This window comes from Pundamilia nyererei, unplaced genomic scaffold (genome assembly GCF_000239375.1).
Source record: "Pundamilia nyererei isolate P.nyererei 1_Seehausen unplaced genomic scaffold, PunNye1.0 scaffold00127, whole genome shotgun sequence".
Classification (NCBI taxonomy): Eukaryota; Metazoa; Chordata; class Actinopteri; order Cichliformes; family Cichlidae; genus Pundamilia; species Pundamilia nyererei.
Window position 1 is genome coordinate 520,466 of NW_005187528.1, and position 6,000 is coordinate 526,465.

The following is a 6,000-nucleotide window of genomic DNA, read 5'->3' on the forward strand; positions in this document are numbered from 1 at the left end:
GCAAAAGCTTGTGTCCATAAGCACTGTATGTAGTGTCCTTGAACTCATGTATTTGAAAGAAGATGCATTTGTCTGCAAAATAGGAAGCACTTCTTCATATAAAATGCTCTGATATCTAGCCTGAGATGTTGTCAGCTGACTGTAGTCTGGCATAGACCTCGAGCTCCCTGTGAAAATGGCCAAGTGGGTGTAGAAAATCACTCAGCATGAACATGGTTTTTGTATCTGTCGTTCTGCATAAAGGTAGACTGTGGATCCATGAAGATGGTGCCTGTATTTTTACTGCTGCACTGAATAAAGTTATACCAATGAGCATTTTAAGGCAAAAAACATCTCAAGCCCGCCTTTTTTGAGAAAATGTACACAGATTACATTTCCGCTAAATTTTCTGTTTTTGTTATGGAAATTACATTGCCATCTTTCCCGAAACTGAGAACATAATAAGTATCTATCACTACAAAGATTTTCATTGGCTGTTGAGTCATTTCACCATCTGCTGTTATCAGATGTGTCATGCTATTTGTTTCAGTTCCAGAGTCCACCTATGGCATGGTTACAGTTATAATTTAGTGTATCTCATATATATGCTGTTGACCTGATGAATCAATCAATCGAAATTAAATTTTTACATGACACTTTTGATTATTTACGCTCTGTGATGATTTAGTGACCTTTGTTACCGTACACTCTGTGAGCACTACACCTATGGCTGTAAAGAATTCCTTATGGTTCTTACTGGTAAATATTACTTTCCTCCTTTCTTGTTTTATGAGCCAATGAACAACCCTTTGGTACTCTAGAGTAAGGAAGATGATATAAAATGTAGTTCAGATGCTTGTTGAGACTGTAAAATGTTGTGAAATGGGGAAAAAATACTAAATGGTTGACAAAGTAGGCACTTTCAGAGTGAAGCTAATGATACGAGATCAAATTGATAATCATAGTGTCTAAAATATCCCACCCAAAATTTTATTTATTTATTTATTTTCTTTTTTTTAAACCCCAGGAGCAGTATTCCACCAGTCATGAGGGCATCGGAAAAAATGCAACACTGGATTTAAACCGAGAAGAGAGAGGGAAGACAGGCTAGTCCTACATACCCCTCAACACATTTCTACAGGTAGGTTATGTATTTGACTCTCTGAGGCTGTTTGATGTATTGTTTTTGCATATTATGACAATCTGTCTATGAGCAGTTTTTTATTTTTTGTTTTATTTTATTTTTAATACAATGAATTCATTTGTGTGTCAGAAATCCCCTTCATGTTACAGTTAAGACAGACGACACAGGGATCAGCCAAATGCAAACTGGGTCAATATTGAAAGCTTCTGCCCTGCTGGCTCTCTGATGTACTTAACAGCCAATCACCTCTCTTTCACACTGATTTGCAAGAATTTTTCCTCAGGTTGTGACATGAAAAAAACTTTCTTGCCTGGACCAGTTTTGAAGTTAACAGCAGTTTAAATTAAAATGAAAGTTCATGTTATGTCACAGCTACATCACTGTTCTTTTTTTCTATAGTCATGGTGATTGTGTTTTTGAAGTGACTCTGATTAAGTACTGCAGTTGAATTTGGTGGACAAGGGTTGCATTAAAAGGAACATTTTTGTTTGGTTTACTTTGTTATACCACAGTTGTTTTCAGTTTTCCATAGAAAGTAATTTTGCTCGGGCACCACTAAGCTGTAGCGATTGAAGAACTTGAGGTTTGTCTGTGGTTTGCAGTCTTTTATGAATTAGGCAAAAATGTAAATCCTTCTGCCAACTTGTCATCTTTACACAGAGAGCCCACAGCCATCATTGGAATCGGTGAAAAGGAAAGCGCGCGTGTGTGAGTGAGTGTACATTCTGTTCCGTAGGCAAAACTTGCTGCTGAGTCACACCCTGATTGGGGAGGAAAAAAGCTTGTGGGGATTGGGTGTGGTAGAGAGGAATGATTTTGGTTACAGAACGCCTCTCTAGGCAAGGATAAAGACTTATTTGAAATGTCTCGACTTCCCCTCACTGTCAGTCTTGTGAGCTCAAGGGCAAAGAATCTGTTAAGTTCACACTTTAGAGAGCTGCTTCACAATCAGGTCCATAAGACAGGTCACAAATACTGCTTAAAAATGTAACTGGCAAGGTGTCGAGGATGAAACGGAGTGAACTTTTGACTTTAGCTGCAAATGTTTCATGTCTTCACTTTCTTCATAGGAAAACAGGGGCTCACATAGCCTGAAGTGATTCTGCCACCTGATTAAATGTTGATGCCCTTAGCAGCTTTGTGTCATGGCTTCATATGAGAATGGAAATCTATCTGTCAAAGAAATGAAAGGGTTTTTTGTGTTTATTTTATATAATATGCCTAACTCTTCATGCTTCCTGCATACGTCCTCGTGAGTGTGGCTACCATTTGAAAGAAGATGAATTAACTGTGAACAGAGACAGACTGCAACAATAATTTAGGCCTCGAATTTCACTCCATTCCAGGCCACTCTGTTCACCAAACCAACAGACTGCTAATCTTGCATGATAACCCCATGTGTCAGAATATTAGATTCTGTTTGACTGAATATCATGCCCATAATAAATTTAATTTGATGGGTTATTTGTAGTACACAGATAAGAGCTACAAACTGCAAAATCTGTCCTTAAAAACAAACAAAAAAATAACCCTTGAGCTTAAACTGAAAGCTCCAATAATCAAATCAAATCAAATCACTTTTATTGTCACATCACATGTGCAGGTACATTGGTACAGTACACGTGAGTGAAATTTTTGTGTGCGAGCTTCACAAGCAACAGAGTTGTGCAAAATACAATAATGTAAACAAGCAAAATACAAGAATCGCTACATCTGAAACTAATAAATATATGTACAATATATAATAGTATATGCATTTCTGGATGTGTATACTAAATATTTTTCTACGTGTGTGTGTGTGTGTACACATATTTTACAAATTAAATAGAGTAAACAATAAATAAAATATATAAAAATATACAGAGTTGAGACATGTGCAAAATACTGATATACCTGTTTTTGACAGTCCTGACACCTATTTCTTCAAATACATTATCTATCCTTTTTATTATTGCTCTCTCCACCAATCCTTTATTAATTGATGTTATGTAATGGTGGGTGATTTGTCTAATATTATGCATACAGAAGCAGGTAGACTTTGCTTCCTTTGATGAAAGAAGGGTGCAGGTTGCATGTGTGCATCTTTGTGGAGTCTACAAAATTGCAGAAAGATAATGCTCTTAATAGTTGATGGTGGCAGTTTGCTTGATGCTTGCATTTGGAGTTTTATCTACTTGTTCCTGATTTTAATATCATTGCTCAACCTCAGGACAGGTCAAAATGACCCTCAGGCTTGTGCTTCAGTGGGGACTCCACCACTGCCTGTGAGTGCTTTAGAGTCATCAGTTCACTACATCTGCCTGAACTCAGTGGCCAGGCAGCAGTCTGGAGAATTACCATTCAAATTAAGCTATTATACTATTGAGGTTGTGCCAAATATATGTAGTCTATCCTTAATAAATGAAATGTGTTGATTCAGAACATACACTTCACAGACTTTCCACAATAAGAAAGAGTGTTATCACATCTGTAGCTTTAATTTGGCTTGTTGTCATCACTATACAACCTTGGATTGTGCATTTAAGTAGGCTTTTATATTATTCATACAATAACAAGGTTGACCCATTTTATGCCATGCAGAGGCATAACACACACACATACATGCACATGTCACACACACAAATGCCGTATCCTCCAAGGACCTTCTCCTACTCCAGTGAGATGTGAGGCTCTATCTGCGCACACTACTACACTAATACACACTACTAAGGCTCTAAGCCCGCTTTCTATAATGTCATGATAGGAGTTGAGAGAACTGGATTATTACGTAATTCTTATTCTTGCACTCTCACACACATACCCACCATAGGACTAGCCTCAGTGTACAGTTTGGTGGATTTTCTGCTTCTTTTTTTTCGCCCCGTTTCTGATTAGAGCTGGTGATTTGAATCCCAGTAAGAATTCCCACAGTCTGTCTAATTCCCGTTCCTGTCTAAAGCTGGGAGGAGGGCCAGTAAGCTGCTAAACCCCCCTGGCTATACAGAAACATATGGGCAATTGTGTGCTCTCATTGATGTATTGGTGCAGCTACATGCTTGTGTACAGTACCCTGTTTATCCATGTGTAAACATAAACATACATACATTAGTGCATACCTGCATTTGTGATGTAAATGTACACAAACAACCTCAGAAGCATGTACTTCATTTGTGCACACATGACTTTAGATAGACATGAACCTACTGTAAATGACTGCATGCAAAGAAAATGTTCTTCTTTCTCCAAGCTTGTCTTTTTCAGGCAATTATTGATACTGTCATTAATTGATTATTATTGATACGGTCTTAAACCTTTTTAATAACTCCTGTACAATACAGTGGGTTTCAGAATTAGTTTACTCACCTTTTGCACAGAAGACACTCAATATTTCTGTGAAGCTGTCGTCTGTTTTCATTTATCAATAATATCAATTATACAAAACAATTCTGTTTCCTCTTTTCTCTCTTATCTGTCTATGTGGTAGCCCAGTTAATTCTTATGCCCTTGCACAGTCTATTATTCAGGTATTGTTTAAAAGAATATAATCATTTAAAAAAATAATGAATACAAATCCTGTATTGAAAACCTTTCTAAATGTTCAATTTGAACAGTATTGGTATGATTGGCTTTCTGAACCATTTTATGATATATAGCTTATTTACATTGCGGTGTCCCATTTAAATACTTGCAGTGCCGCAGATGGTATAGAGCCATATCTGTCAGCTTGAGTGGTCCTTAAGAACACGTTGGCACATCAATTAGTGATAGCAATGCTAAGAGGGGGCCTAAGGGTATTATGGATATGCTTTGTTATGCATGTATGTTTCTTGTATATGCCTAATGTTATGTTATATATGTCCCATAAATATTCTTTGATTGTGTTTACTGACATTAGAATAAATGTGTTGTTGGTGTAGTGTATCAAGATACAAGCACTGTTGTTGTTTTAAACTTTTTTTTTTTTTAACAAATATGTGCACTAGAAAGATAATACATTACATTTGTAAATATCATGACAGGATTTTTTACTGGTAATACCCGATAAAAGCTTGTCAATGTTAACCCCTACCTGGAAACGGTATGTTTTGAATTTTTTGGGACCAAACACTGCCAATTCATGTATGAACTCACTATCAAGAATTTTAGTGGAAAATCCTTCTAATTGCTCTTCAAAACATATTAAATTCTCCAGTGAAGCTGTGTTTGTGTAAGTACTAGTCAGATTAGCATAAATCACATAATCTCTTTTGCACATAATTTGTATTTATGATGTATAGTTTATTGTATATAGCAAATCCGGTAGCCTAATTACCCACCTGCACCTCACACACATCCCATTTACACACTAGGTGTACATTATTTCTGCACATGCAAAAAGATTCACACCTACGCATATGTATAGTGTCATTATTTGAAAATGTGGCTCTGAGTATGTTGTAAAAAATTTACACACACAAGCATTTAATCTGTCTAAGCCATTTGCCTAAGCAGCTCTCTCAGAACAATGCCATTCATAGATCCTTAACACACACACACACACACACACACACACACACACACACACACACACACACACACACACACACACACACACACACACACAGAGCAAACTGTCCAAACACTGGGCTTTGCTGGGCTAGTAACAGGTTTACGAAGCCCCCTGAGTTACAACCTGTTGTTGCCACATTGCATCACTTCACACATTTCGGGAGACTGGAGGAGGAAGAATGGAAAAGAACGAGAGAAGGTGTTCAGTCTCTGGAGTGATCACATGAATTAGGTGTTCATTTGCTTCATTTTTGTCTCTTGGAAACAGTCAGGAGATTGTTCTATCTTTGTGGCTTAGATCAGCTTTCAGAGTTTGGGTAAAGCCCACTTACTCTGTTGGACTTTTTTTT

At 37.1% G+C, this 6,000-nt stretch overlaps 1 protein-coding gene across 4 annotated transcripts in view; it reads left to right on the forward strand.

Annotated features, from left to right (window-relative positions):
* The window catches only part of taok3a (TAO kinase 3a), a 61,696-nt gene that overhangs the window by 23,000 nt on the left and 32,696 nt on the right, over positions 1–6,000 (forward strand). For 3 of the 4 annotated variants that reach the window (XM_005743052.2, XM_005743053.1, XM_005743054.2), the window contains exon 2: positions 1,007–1,120. The gene's annotated coding sequence lies outside the window, so the exon portion shown is untranslated. Of the gene's footprint in view, positions 1–1,006; positions 1,121–1,789; positions 1,836–6,000 lie in introns of those variants that run through there. The other variant, XM_005743055.2, reaches the window with a different exon arrangement.